The sequence below is a fragment of the Oncorhynchus masou genome, chromosome 27 (assembly GCF_036934945.1).
Source record: "Oncorhynchus masou masou isolate Uvic2021 chromosome 27, UVic_Omas_1.1, whole genome shotgun sequence".
Classification (NCBI taxonomy): Eukaryota; Metazoa; Chordata; class Actinopteri; order Salmoniformes; family Salmonidae; genus Oncorhynchus; species Oncorhynchus masou.
Window position 1 is genome coordinate 14,062,306 of NC_088238.1, and position 16,076 is coordinate 14,078,381.

At 45.3% G+C, this 16,076-nt stretch overlaps 1 pseudogene; it reads left to right on the top strand.

Annotated features, from left to right (window-relative positions):
- The window catches only part of LOC135516591 (plexin-A4-like), a 76,343-nt pseudogene that overhangs the window by 27,143 nt on the left and 33,124 nt on the right, over positions 1–16,076 (top strand).

Below are 16,076 nucleotides of genomic sequence, written 5' to 3' on the forward strand. Positions count from 1 at the left end.
TCCCTACAGGTGGTGAACTGCATCCACCCGGACAATGAGAAGAGCCCTGAGATCCAGGTGAAGGTGTTGAACTGTGACTCCATCAGCCAGGTGAAGGAAAAGATCCTGGACGCCATATACAAGAACGTTCCCCACTCCCACCGCCAGAAGGCCTCTGACATGGACCTAGGTAAGATCCCCGTTCATTAGGGCACTCTGTAGCAAAATGTTATGCAATGGAAAACGAAAACATTTCTTATTGGAAATCCGTTCAGGTGAATACAAGTCTGATCAGTCAATGAGCCCCTTTTTCTACAGCAACCATATACCATATACCTGTACAGAACAGCAACCATATACCAGTACAGAACTGCAACCATATACCAGTACAGAACAGCAACCATATACCAGTACAAAACAACAACCATATACCAGTACAGAACTGCAACCATATACCAGTACAGAACAGCAACCATATACCAGTACAAAACAACAACCATATACCGGTACAGAACAGCAACCATATACCAGTACAGAACTGCAACCATATACCAGTACAGAACTGCAACCATATACCAGTACAAAACAACAACCATATACCGGTACAGAACAGCAACCATATACCAGTACAGAACAGCAACCATATACCGGTACAGAACAGCAACCATATACCAGTACAGAACAGCAACCATATACCGGTACAGAACTGCAACCATATACCGGTACAGAACAGCAACCATATACCAGTACAAAACAGCAACCATATACCGGTACAGAACAGCAACCATATACCAGTACAGAACAGCAACCATATACCGGTACAGAACAGCAACCATATACCAGTACAGAACAGCAACCATATACCGGTACAGAACAGCAACCATATACCGGTACAGAACAGCAACCATATACCAGTACAGAACAGCAACCATATACCGGTACAGAACAGCAACCATATACCGGTACAGAACAGCAACCATATACCGGTACAGAACAGCAACCATATACCGGTACAGAACAGCAACCATATACCTGTACAAAACAGCAACCATATACCGGTACAGAACAGCAACCATATACCAGTACAGAACAGCAACCATATACCGGTACAGAACAGCAACCATATACCAGTACAGAACAGCAACCATATACCAGTACAGAACAGCAACCATATACCGGTACAGAACAGCAACCATATACCGGTACAGAACAGCAACCATATACCAGTACAGAACAGCAACCATATACCGGTACAGAACAGCAACCATATACCGGTACAGAACAGCAACCATATACCAGTACAAAACAGCAACCATATACCGGTACAGAACAGCAACCATATACCGGTACAGAACAGCAACCATATACCAGTACAGAACAGCAACCATATACCAGTACAAAACAGCAACCATATACCGGTACAGAACAGCAACCATATACCAGTACAGAACAGCAACCATATACCGGTACAGAACAGCAACCATATACCAGTACAGAACAGCAACCATATACCAGTACAGAACAGCAACCATATACCAGTACAAAACAGCAACCATATACCAGTACAAATGGAGAAAATGTTCCCTGAAGTTGAAAAGGTTAACACCTGGAATTATTATTGCAAATATATATTGTATTTTTGGTTTTTAATTGTGTGTTGAGTTATTTTTCCATCACGTGGACAAATCAGTGTTGATGAGTCTTCAGTTATTGAACATGTGGAGGCCATTGTGAGAGTTCTCATGTTCCTCCACACCAGGGATGTTAAACTCATTCCACAGAGGGCTTAGTGTCTGCTGCTTTTTGATTTCTCCTTTAAATTAAGTCTTCAGACAACCAGGTGAGGGGAGTTCCTTACTAATTAGTGACCTTAATTCATCAATCCGGTACAAGGGAGGAGCGAGAAACTCGCAGCCACTCGGCCCTCCGTGGAATGAGTTTGACACCTGTGATCTACACCCCATTGATTCTCAAGACTTCTTCAAATTACAGTAGTGTTCAGAGAGACTCAACACCAGCCTCCCTGCATAGATCTCAGGAGAGTTGAGTCCAGCAGACCTCCTTCTGGCTCCTATGTCTGGTGCTGTGTGATTGTTCTCTTCCCCCGACTCCCCATCGATCCAGCCCTGTTGACCACACTCTGACTCACATGATTGATCAAGTAATCAATGGAGAGGCTCTCAGATCCCCAAACCTCCTCAATCTTATATTTTTTTCTGTGAAACTTTCGAAGAGATCGGCCTTCTTTTCTTTCACTCCAGCTTTCTCTTCTTCTCTCATTCTTTCTTACTTCCTGTTCTCAGTAGACTGAGAACCAAGGTTATTTCCTAATGGTGTTATAAGATGACTAATTGTCTCTGTTTGTAGTAGTGAGGAGTGGTGATCTGACTGTACGTCCCTGTATCGAGTGAGCTGAGAGTCGGGAAGCAAGTTCAGGGAGTGTGTGTTTAAAAAAATAAATGTAACGTAATACACAACAATAAAACACAAGCAATGCACAGACATGAAACTGGAACAGAAACATTGATGCCTGGGGAAGGAACCAAAGAGAGTGACATATATAGGGAAGGTAATCAGGGAGGTGATGGAGTCCAGGGGAGACTGACGACGCGCAGGTGCGCGTAACGATGGTGACAGGTGTGCGCCGTAACGAGCAGCCTGGTGACCTAGAGGCCGGAGAGGGAGCACAGGTCACAATCCCATTCTGCTATACGAAGACATACGTCTCTCAGTCCCACAATACAACATCCTGGCACTACATCTTCCGGCTGCACGGCCTATCACGCCTAAGTGTGTGTTTTATTTCCTGATTGTATTCCATCAATTTCGTCAGGTCTTTCTAGGTAGATGTTGAGTGGCGAGCCTTTTTATGGATTCACATATCAGGATGTGTGTGTGTGTGTGTGTGTGTGTGTGTGTGTGTGTGTGTGTGTGTGTGTGTGTGTGTGTGTGTGTGTGTGTGTGTGTGTGTGTGTGTGTGTGTGTGTGTGTGTGTGTGTGTGTGTGTGCCTTGTGTTTTATTATAAATATACTATTACTAAGGGCATACGGAGCTGTGATGGGGGAATGTCTCTCTGATAAGTGAAGAGATTTCCGTTTAGGTTTTTAAGTAGCGCCCATTGTAGAAATTGTTTCATGGCGCCAGTGTGTTGTAGTGTGTTGGTTCATTGTTTATTATTATTATAGAGAATTGGACATTTAGTCTGAGGGGGAACTCATCATGCACACTCAAGTGTCCGGGGGTACCAGACTACATGAAGTAGTTTAGAGGGAAGCGGTGTCATTTATGTCTTGTATAAAAGACAATAGGTAGAAGGATATTGTATACAGAATGGAACGGTCCACTCAGAGGGAGAGGAAGCATTCTGCATGATTCCACTACTGTGGATAAACGGGCCTCCCTTGTCCGACAAACTTTCCCCAACCTCCTCCCCCATATTGACAATCCTCAGTTTCCATCTTGCAGGCTCTCCTGAAAACAAATTTGACAAGAGTTTTTTTGTCCCAGATATTGTTTTTAATTCCCCCATGCCGGGTCCCCCTGAGGGAGGCACGAGGAGGGGACAGGGGCGTGAGAACTAACCAAGCAAGACCTGCTTTGTGTGTGGGGAGGTATAGGTACGTGTGTGTGAGGGTGGGGAGAGTGAATTGTACCACCACTACTTCCCCCTCTGCAGTCTCACAACACTACCTCAATAACCTTCTCTACTCCCCCTCTGCAGTCTCACAACACTACCTCAATAACCTTCACTACTCCCCCTCTGCAGTCTCACAACACTACCCTCAATAACCTTCACTACTTCCCTCTGCAGTATGACAACACTCACTCAATAACCTTCACTACTCCCCCTCTGCAGTCTCACAACACTACCTCAATAACCTTCACTGCTTCCCTCTGCAGTATGACAACACTACCACAATAACCTTCACTACTCCCCCTCTGCAGTATGACAACACTACTCAATAACCTTCACTACTCCCCCTCTGCAGTATGACAACACTACCTCAATAACCTTCACTACTCCCCCTCTGCAGTATGACAACACTACCTCAATAACCTTCACTGCTTCCCTCTGCAGTATGACCTCTACCTCAATAACATTCACTATGACAACACTACCTCAACAACCTTCACTACTTCCCCTGCAGTATGACAACACTACCTCAATAACCTTCACTACTTCCCCTCTGCAGTATGACAACACTACCTCAATAACCTTCACTACTTCCCCCCTCTGCAGGATGACAACACTACCTCAATAACCTTCACTACTTCCCCTCTGCAGTATGACAACACTACCTCAACAACCTTCACTGCTTCCCCCTCTGCTGTATGACAACACTACCTCAACAACCTTCACTACTTCCCCTGCAGGATGACAACACAACCTCAACAACCTTCACTGCTTCCCCTCTGCAGTATGACAACACTACCTCAATAACATTCACTGCTTCCCTCTGCAGTATGACAACACTACCTCAACAACCTTCACTCTGCAGTATAACAACGCAACCTCAACAACCTTAACCTTCACTGTAGGAGCTCCGATGTTCTAGAATCCCTCCACTCCCCAAAGCCCTTATCTACAACACTGGGCTCCACACAGAGAGACCTGGGAGGATTGGATACAGGGCAATCTCATCTTACTCTGGGTTTTCTCCAAATTCATCCTTTCTTTCTCTCCTTTTTCCAATTCCCTCTCCTCTTCCTTTGGTTTGTTTACTCTGGCCCAACTGGAGACTCACATCATTTGCATGTTGATGGAAAGATGTACAGTACAGAGAGAAAACAATAGGAGGCTTTGTGTTTCCTGGAGATTTCTGATGCCAAAGGTTCTCCGCACCCCTCCTAGGACGTGTTTCATCATCTGCCCTGTGATTGCTGCTTTGTTGGTCTATTTGTGATTGAAATAGATGCAGTGACCGAAGCCAGGCGGGAACAACACCGACACAGTGACACATTCTTATATAAACTCAAATGCGGCAAACAAAAGAATATCACCTCCTTGTTTGTTTTCCACAATATATTTTATTTTCATTATAATGTGAGGGAATACAGTGGTGGGGTTTTCTACAGTGGTGAGGGTGGTAGGCTATTTCGTATGTCTTTGGGGGTGGCGTATCTGTTGGAGGTGGTGTTGTATCTCGAGTGTGTGCGGTGGTATGGTTTCTCTTGAAGGGTGCTGTGGTTGGATTACTTTAGGATGCTTTGGTGGGGTATCTCCTGAGGGTGCAATGGTGTGGTATTTCTAGCTGAGAATGAAAGTCCAGCTGAATGGGGTAGCGGTGGTGTGGTTTCTCCTGCCCTAGCTAGTTCCCAGTAATGACAATAAGAGACAGTTCAGCAGGGGTTTAGCGCTGGTCGATGGTGGAGAGCACTCAGCGTGGGGGCCAGGGGCCCGCCACAGATGAAAAGGAAGTAGGGACCTTGGCTAGCAGTGGTAATCACATCCATCGATCGAGAGGGCCCAGCGAAGGCCCCCGATCCGCTCTCTATCAAAGAGCAGAGTGGGTGATTCATTTTCCTCCTTTTCTTTTCCTCTTTCTTCTTGTCCTCCCTCTCGTTCTCTTGCTACTAACACTCGTTGTCACACTCATTCGACTTCTCGGTATCGCTACTTTGTGGCCTGGGAATCTCATGCTGGCCTCAAAGGAAGGATTCCAGGAACTCCAGATCTGTTCCACTGTAGCCACTCCCCTTCTCTTCCCACCGTCCAGACATACATGGCTCCTGCAGAACCAGTGTGTATGTGACACAGGTTGACATTCACTGTCATGAATCTTGCCCTGGAGGCAGAAATGAGCAATTCTTCACTACACGGGCCATCTAGAAAGTCAAAACTGGCTATATTGTAAAAATAGGTTTAAAATCAGATTTGATGACTTTGTGGCTGTGTCAGTCAGTGACCACTCTACAGAGCTGCCACCAGGGAAAGATTCATGACAAGAAATGCCAACCGGCGTGTGTGACATCAAAGGAGTGTACAAAAAGAGAGCGTGACATGGATTCACTATGTGATAGTGATCACTGCATCTTGTGGAAAAGGTAATTCTGAGCAGGCTGGATATAAATCTCTCTTTCTCCCTGTAGTGCCCTAACCTGTCTTTACCTTTGCCCCCTCACAGAGTGGCGCCAGGCAGAGGTCAGCGTACGATCCTGGATGGACGAAGACCTCTACCAAGATTGAGAGCGACTGGAAGAGACCCAACATGCTTGCTCACTACCAGGTACACGCATCAATTATCTAGAACAGTTAACCCACTGTTCCTAGGCCGTCATTGAAAATAAGAATTTGTTCTTAACTGACTTGCCTAGTTAAATAAAGGTGTGTGTGTGTGTGTGTGTGTGTGTGTGTGTGTGTGTGTGTGTGTGTGTGTATATATATATATATTTTTTTAAACATATCTACATTCTGACTTACGACCAGGTGCACGCATCATTATCTAGAACACAAATATCTATACCGACCAGGTACACGCATCACTATCTAGAACACACATATCTATACCTACAAGGGACATGCATATCTACAGGTGGAGTCATACCCATGTTCACTCAGGACAGAGAGGGTAGAAGTATAATCTATTATATTTCTATATAGGGTACACTGATCCGTAATGAGAAGATTGAAGATAACTCCCAATACGCTGTACAGAAGGGACTGGTGATTTGCTAGTGTACCAACAAAGCCTGTTAGAGACAAAGCAAAATGGATGAATAGAAATGTGAAGTAGTTTGTTTTCCCTCCAGTGTGTATTTGCAATATCAAAACTAAACTATTCCCTCTCATAGTGTATAATACAGTGTGGTGCACCATGTTTCCATGTACATTTTATGCTGCATAGTGTTCAGTTTGAGGTAAACCGATGGTCCAGATTAGGCTCTAACTATTAGAGTATCCACTTCCAGGTAAACATGTTTGAGATGATTGACTTCAGGTACTACCATAATGTAGACGGTACACTAGATAAAATTCATATTGCACACTCACCACAGGTAAACTCACTCCACCTGAGTGTCATTCCACTTCCAGGTAAACTTTTGCAGCTAATCAGCCAGTCAAATGCTGGCTCAAATCATAAATGTTTCATCAAATAGATTACCCTGTAAGGTCCCTTTGGCAAAACACACACACACACACACCACTCACGGCTCTTTCTCAAAACAGACCTCCTGATCTCATCAGACAGAGCCGGGGGGAGATTTGTGTTTTGAGTTTGTTTATTTGTTTAACTGATTCTATCTATACTGCCTGCCTCACCATAGCTCCCCCTCCTCCCTCCTCCCTCCCTCCCTCCTCCCCTCGCTCCTCCAGCCTTCTGAGTTCAGAGTCATCAGCCGCTCTCTTTGTTGTCTCTGTTTCCAAACGCCGCCATTCGACAGACAGACAGCACCTTTACCCACTACCACATTTATTTCCAACACTGAAGGAAACAGAAACTCATTAAAATCAGACTTTGATTAGAACTCTGCAAGTCAGAGCTGACGGTAGAAAGCACCTAAACTAGTATTACAAGAGTAACAGTACCAAAGAGACTAGAGATGTTTCCACAAGATGTCTACGACGCAACCTGGATGTGCATTGCACACGTGTTGTGTCCGATCATGTTGGTTTAGGTTGTTGACGAGGGACTGATGATGCCGTTAGGATCAGTCAGGCAGAATGTTTTTCAGAGTCGCATATCAGTCCGTTTCAATAATGTCTGATGGCCGCAGACAAAGGGGAAGAGGAAGAAGAGGCAGAATTCTTTCTTTAGCAGACTTAAAAGCTCTCACAAGCTATTGAATGAACACGCACATCCTTTGGACAGTCCTAAATGGACTATGTTGATTTCTCCAGCCAATAGACTAATAGACTAATAGATGGCAATCAAGAACATGACTGACGTTTTACATTCTCCCAACCAATTGTGCAATTTGTACATTTTTTTGCGTTTTGTGTAACTTATTTTTTACTTATTGTGTATGTTGTTGCTACATCTCTTATGACCGAAAAATAACTTCTGGACATCAGAAAAGCAATTACTCATCTTGACCTGGAAGAACGTTTTCCTTAACGAGTCCGACGAGAAGGATATCCTGCATTCACTGGAACAGGCCCAGATCCACGCCTTTTGATGAAGAAAAAGACGCGGAAAAGTGGACGCAGATCGGGATCCTTCTGAGAAGCCGGAGGCGGAGCAAACTCCCAATGCCTTCCAGTGTTAATGTGCAATAGTTAGAAAATAAATGGATGACCTATTATTAAGATTATCCAATGGGACATTAAAAACTGTAACATCTTATGTTTCACTGAGACTTCGCTGAACGAAGAAAAGGACAATATAGAGCTGGCAGGATTTACATGCACCGGCAGAACAGAGACGCTACCTCTGGTAAGACGAGGGGTGGGAGTGTGTGTTTTTTGTCAATAACAGCTGGTGTGCGATGTCTTATATTAAAGAAGTCAAGGTATTGCTCACCTGAGGTAGGTACCTTATGATAAGCTCACCACACTATCTACCTAAAGTTCTTATCTGTATTATTCGAGCCGTCTATTTACCACCACAAAGCAAAGCTGGCACTAAGACCGCTCTCAACCAACTCCATAAGGCCATAAGCAAAGAAAATGCTCACCAAGAAGCAGCGCTCCTAGTGGCCGGGGACTGCAGGCAATCTTAAATCAGTTTTACCAAATTTTTATCTGCATGTCTATGTGCAACCAGGAGAAAAGAAAACCGAGACCACCTTTACTCCACACACAGAGATGCACACAAAGCTCTTCCCTGCCTCCATTTGGCAATTCTGACCACAATTATATCTCCTGATTCCTGCTTACAAGCAAAACTAAAGCAGGAAGTACCAGCCACTCGCTCAATACGGAAGTGGTCAGGCAGACGCGGATGCAACACTAAAAGACAGTTTTGCTAGCACAGACTGGAATATGTTCTGGGATTCATCAAATGGCATTGAGGAATACAATTCACATCAGTCATCGGCTTCATCAATAAGTGCATCGATGACTTCCAAAGTGACTGTACGCACATATCCCAACCAGAAGCCCTGGATTAAGCATCTAGCTAAAGTCTAGAGCTGCCGCTTTCAAGGAGCTGGAGACTAATCCGGACGCTTATAAGAAATCCTGCTATGCCCTCAGACGAACTATCAAACAAGCAAAGCATCAATGCAGGATTAAAATTGAATCCTACTACGAATGATGCTAGTCGGATGAGGCAGGGCTTGAAACTATTATGGATTATAAAGGGAAACCCAGACGCGAGCTGTCCAGTGACGCAAGCCTACCAGAAGAGCTAAATGCCTTATGCTTGCTTCAAGGCAATCAACACTGAAGCATGCACCGAGAGCACCAGCTGTTCTGGATGACTGTGTGATAACCCTCTCGGTAGCCGATGAACAAAACCTTTAAAGCCGCTGGGCCAGACGGATTACCAGACGTGCAGTCAAAGAATGCGCAGACCAACTGTCAAGTGTCTTCACTGACATTTTTAACCTCTCCCTGACTGAGTCTGTAATACCTATGTGTTTCAAGTAGACTACCATAGTCCCTGTGCCCAAGGAAGCGGAGGTAACCTGCCAATTATTACCGTGGCACTCACGCCGGTAGCCAAGAAGTGCTTTGAAATGCTGGTCATGGCTCACATCAACAGCATCCTCCAGGACACCCTAGACCCCTCCAATTTGCATACCGCCCCAGCAGATCCACAGATGACATAATCTCAATCGCACTCCACACCGCCCTTTCTCACCTGGACAAAAGGAACAAACATGTGAGAATGCTGTTCATCGACTACAGCTCAACGTTCAACACCATAGTGCCCTGAAGCTCATCATGGGGTTCAAGGACTCTGGGACTAAACACCCAACTGCAACTGCATCCTGGACTTCCTGATGGGCCGTCCCCAGGTGGTAGAGTAGGCAACAATACGTCTGCCACGCTGATCCTTAACACTGGGGCCCCTCAGGGGTGTGTACTTAGTCCCCTCCTGTATTCCTTGTTCACCCACGACTGCGTGGACAAACACGACTCCAACACCATCATTAAGTTTGCTGACGACACAACATTGATCAACGACGACAGATGAGACGGCCTATAGGGAGGGAGGTCAGAGAACTGGCAGTGTGGTGCCATGACAACAACCTCTCCCTCAATGTGAGCAAGACAAAGGAGTTGATCGTGGACTACAGGAAAAGGCGGGCCGAACAGGCCCTCATTAACATCGACAGGGTTGTAGTGGAGCGGGTCGATAGTTCAAGTTCCTTGGTGTCCACATCACCAACAAACAAGTCCAAACATACCAAGACAGTCATGAAGAGGGCACAACAAAACCTTTTTCCCCTCAGGAGACTGAAAACATTTGGCATGGGCCCCCAGATCCTCAAAAGGTTCTACAGCTGCACCATCGAGAGCATCCTGACCGGTTGCATCATCGCCTGGAATGGCAACTGCTCGGCATCTAACCATAAAGCGCTACAGAGGGTAGTGCAAACGGCCCAGTACATAACTGGGGCCAAGCTTCCTTCCATCCAGGACCTATATAATAGGCGGTGTCAAAAAGGACTCCAGCCATCCAAGTTCTAGACTGCTTTCTCTGCTACCGCACGGCAAGCGGTACCGGAGCCCCAAGCCTAGGACCAAAAAGCTCCGCAACAGCTTCTACCCCCAAGCCATTAGACTGCTGAACAATTCATAATTATCTATTTACATTGACCCCCCCCCCTTGTACACTGCTGCTACTCACTGTTTGTTTGTTACCTATGCATAGTCACTTTGCCCCCACCTAGATGTACATATTACCTCAACGAGTCTTTACCCCTGCACACTGACTCGGTACTGGTGCCCCCTGTGTATATAGCCTCGTTATTCTTATTATGTTACTTTTTTTTATTATGACTTTTTATTTAAGGGCTTGTAAGTCAGCATTTCAACAGTAAAGTCTAAATATCAGCATTTCCTCTTCTTGAAACAGTAAACTGCACTGTTGGCTAAGGGCTTGTAAGTCAGCATTTCAACAGTAAAGTCTAAACTGTTGGTTAAGGGCTTGTAAGTCAGCATTTCAACAGTAAAGTCTACAACTGTTGGTAAATGGCTTGTAAGTCAGCATTTCAACAGTAAAGTCTGCACTGTTAAGGGCTTGTAAGTCAGCATTTCAACAGTAAAGTCTAAACTGTTGGTTAAGGGCTTGTAAGTCAGCATTTCAACAGTAAAGTCTCAACAGTCAGCATTTCAACAGTAAAGTCTAAAACTGTTGGCTGTGTAAGTCAGCATTTAAGTAAAGCTTGTAAGTCAGCATTTTTCAACATTGGTTAAGGGCTTGTAAGTCAGCATTTCTAAAGTCACTGTTGGCTAAGGCTTGTAAGTCAGCATTTAAACAGTAAAGTCTACACTGTTGGCTAAGGGCTTGTAAGTCAGCATTTCAACAGTAAAACTGTTGGTTCTAAACAGTAAAGTCTAAACTGTTGGCTAAGGGCTTGTAAGTCAGCATTTCAACAGTAAAGTCTAAACTGGTTTGTCAGCATTTCAGTAAAGGCGCATGTGGCAAATAAAGTTTGATTTGATTTTGATTTGATGTTCTGAGCAAAAGAGCAAGGTCGGTTTTAGATCTCAAAACAGTCATTAGAGTAAAAACATAAATGGATGTTCAGTTTGAAATCCCCTACAAAGGTAGAAAATATATTGAGTGATTGTTATCTTCAGATGCAGCATCCTTTCATGTAGACACAGTACAATCAGAGTTGATCAGGACCCTAGACAGTACAATCAGAGTTGATCAGGACCCTAGACAGTACAATCAGAGTTGATCAGGACCCTAGACAGTACAATCAGTTGATCAGGACCCTAGACAGTACAATCAGTTGATCAGGACCCTAGACAGTACAATCAGGGTTGATCAGGACCCTAGACAGTACAATCAGAGTTGATCAGGACCCTAGACAGTACAATCAGAGTTGATCAGGACCCTAGACAGTACAATCAGGGTTGATCAGGACCCTAGACAGTACAATCAGGGTTGATCAGGGCCCTAGACAGTACAATCAGGGTTGATCAGGACCCTAGACAGTACAATCAGGGTTGACCAGGACCCTAGACAGTACAATCAGGGTTGATCAGGACCCTAGACAGTACAATCAGAGTTGATCAGGACCCTAGACAGTACAATCAGAGTTGATCAGGACCCTAGACAGTACAATCAGGGTTGATCAGGACCCTAGACAGTACAATCAGGGTTGATCAGGACCTAGACAGTACAATCAGGGTTGATCAGGACCCTAGACAGTACAATCAGGGTTGATCAGGACCCTAGACAGTACAATCAGAGTTGATCAGGGCCTAGACAGTACAATCAGGGTTGATCAGGACCCTGTGACAGTACAATCAGAGTTGATCAGGACCCTAGACAGTACAATCAGGGTTGATCAGGACCCTAGACAGTACAATCAGAGTTGATCAGGACCCTGACAGTACAATCAGGGTTGATCAGGACCCTAGACAGTACAATCAGAGTAGATCAGGACCCTAGACAGTACAATCAGAGTAGATCAGGACCCTAGACAGTACAATCAGGGTTGATCAGGACCCTAGACAGTATCAGGATCAGGGTTGATCAGGACCCTAGACAGTACAATCAGAGTTGATTAGACAGTACAATCAGGGCCCTAGACAGTACAATCAGAGTTGATCAGGACCCTAGACAGTACAATCAGGGTTGATCAGGACCCAAGACAGTACAATCAGAGTTGATCAGGACCCTAGACAGTACAATCAGGGTTGATCAGGACCCTAGACAGTACAATCAGAGTTGATCAGGACCCTAGACAGTACAATCAGGGTTGATCAGGACCCTAGACAGTACAATGCAATGTTTTTAGTGTTTGAATCTTCTATTGTAGGATTACAGCTTTCGTTCAGACAATAGAATATAATAGAATAGAAAACAGCATTGTCCAAGGAAAAGCAAAATGTTCATTCAGAAGAAGTGAACTCGGTTTTCTATCTCTAAAGCTACAGCACACTCATAGGGGACCGAAAATACCCTCCATACACCGTTCAGAAAACATTTGGAAAAGGGCCGTTGTCACACCTCTTATCCCCCTGTAGAACCAGCAGTGATGACGATCAGTAGAGAGACTATTGCTTTTGGAGTCATGACTTTCTCCCTCTCCGCCTTATTGACTCTGACCCGGTAACCTGTGACCCCTGTAATAGACTGGGCTGTCAGAGCACTTCCAGGTCATTACAGAGGATCAGGGCCTGACTGAATAGACACCCCAGAAGTAATCAGCCAAGGGAGGGAGGGTGGATTAAACGCAGGGAGATGACCACCAAAGGGCAGGCGGTCGTAACGCCATGGCAACTGTCTGAGCAGAGGAGAGGAGTTAAGATCTGATGTGCTCCACTCAGATGTCCATCTGTCTTCACATCCATAGGGAGTTTTACACACTAGAACACAGGCATTAACATAGGTGGACACACATGCTCAGACACACACATACAGTATGTCCAGCTCCATTCCAGACATGGACAACATGACACTATTTCTAAATACTCGCGCGCACACACCACGCAAACCTTCACCTGGACATACACCAGACAAGCCAGTCATATGTACCTCATGAACAGACCGACAGACAGACAGACAGACAGACAGACAGACAGGACAGACAGACAGACAGACAGACAGACAGGCAGACAGACAGACAGACAGCAGGCAGACAGACAGACAGACAGACAGACAGACAGACAGACAGACAGACAGACAGACAGACAGACAGACAACCCCATTATGACAAATCCTGCTGATTGGTACATTCCCTTATTGGCAAGCGTCCTCCAGTGAGCCGGAATGATGGACCGGTGGAAATAGGAACGAGAGCGACGCTCGCTTGCTCCTTATGGTGTAAATAATGTGGACACCCTAAGCCAGCAGCCCCTCCAAATGAGCTTTCCGGGGGGGGCCTGCCCGCCGCATGACGCTTAAATGAAATGTCATGGCGGCGAGTAGGATGTCGTGGGTGTGGTGATCGAGACAGCGAGGTAGAATGGATTAGAAGCCTGATTGGAAACCGGAATGAGATAATGAAGACAGAAGTTAATTCAGTTTTCAGCTGGGGAGGGGGAAGGAGGGGGAAGGCAGGGTGCGTTCTCCTTGACAAAAAAACAGACTCAGACACTCAAAGCCTGTTAGAGGGAGGAGGGGGGGGGAGGGAGGAGAGGGAGGAGGGGGGAGGAGGAGGGAGGAGGAGGAGGGATGTAAGGAGGAAAGGAGGGGGACAGGAAACATCCCACAGATTCACACTCGCAGTCATCCCACTCCAAAACGTTCCTCTCATCATTTTACCTAACTAACATCAGATGACGCTATATTTTAATGATGTATTACCTCGTGGCGATTATCTACTGTCTACATCAGTCATCTGTTCACTTTGGGTCCAACAGGTCAGTTTATATGACGTAGATTTTGTACAACGCCATCGTTAGTGGAAGAGGTTACCCACTTATATATTATGAATGTCTTGGTGACCTAGTAAAACATGAATATCATTGATTACTGTCGACTTTGGTCAGACAGATTTCCCTTCTTGACAGCCTCCAGAAGTCCCACGTCTGTCTTGTTATAATGGAATACAGAAATATGGAATATAGAATGGGATCAAAGTGCACTCTGAATGGAATTAGACTCTGCTAACTGTCATCCTAATGGGTTGTTATGAATACAGCACAGACCCATTCACACTCCTAGATATAGAGGAACTATTCTAATTCTATTTCTATCCCCTATGTACAGTTAGCATATAACCTATTCGCCTTTGGTTGAAACTAATGTTTCAATGCCCTTTCTGCTCAAATAAAGGTACTCACTGTATTGTAAGTCACTTTGGATAAAGCATCTGCTAAGTAGCATATATGAATATGTATATATTATATTATTTACTGTAGGGAGAATCACATTGTAACCCTGAGCATTGCTCTGATATATGATCTGGCCATCCCATCAGTTTAATGAGAGCAACAGTCTCACCCTCTCCTCCCTCCTCTTCCTAAAACACCCAGGCCCAACTGTCATCTCACATCCCATCCCTCTCCTCCTCCCTCCCAATATTACAACCCCAAAGACACACACACGCACCATTCTATTAACTAATAAACATGTAGGATTACTGCTTAGGGACCATGTTGTATAGTTAGAGGGGGGTAGTTGGATCCCTGTGGAATCTCCCTGGAGCCTCCCATGGGAGTCGCCTGTCATGATACTCACACATTATGCACCAGGAGCGGGTTGGGAGCGGGTGAAAGAATGCTATGATGTAATAATAACCCCAGACACACACCTGAGACCCTTAGCCCTGCACCCCTATTCCCCATACACACTCTATTAAAGAGATCACTTCTTCAATTAACCCTGCCTCAGCCGTGGGCGGGGCTCGCTGGTGAAATTATGCAGAGTGTGTGTGTTTGTGTATATGTACGTGTGTTTGTGCACGGCTGCACAGTATATGTACGTGTGTTTGTGCAGCCCTCTCCCAGTTGTGTTATTGAATCAATTTCTGTTGTGTTGAAAGTATAGGCCCATCTCGCTTTCTCTGTCATTCTCTCTCTCACACACACACGCTCCCCCTCGCCCCAGAAGAGGGTATTATTGAAATGGAAAGGCTGAGACGTCCCATGTCACACATAGTGATATACCCACGTATATCGCCCCTGTATACTACCACTAATCATATGTGTACGGGCTGATTAGATCACAAAGGCTTCCTGGAGCATCCAATCATAGCTGTTATAGATGGAGGATAAACACATGATGACGTGATGATAGTGATCTGTATGGTGATCCAGGGTTTAGTGGCTGAGTGCCACATCTCTCTTCATTGGGGATTGTTATGTATTCAGAATGCACTTGGCAGAATCAGAATGCACTCATTGAGGATGGTGATTAGTCATTCTGTTCTCTCTCGCTCTCTCGCTCTCGCCTCTCTCTCTCTCTCTCTCTCTCTCTCTCTCTCTCTCTCTCTCTCTCTCTCGCTCTCTCTCTCTCTCTCGCTCTCTCTCTCTCTCTCTCTCTCTCGCTCTCTCTCTCGCTCTCTCTCTCGCTCTCTCTCG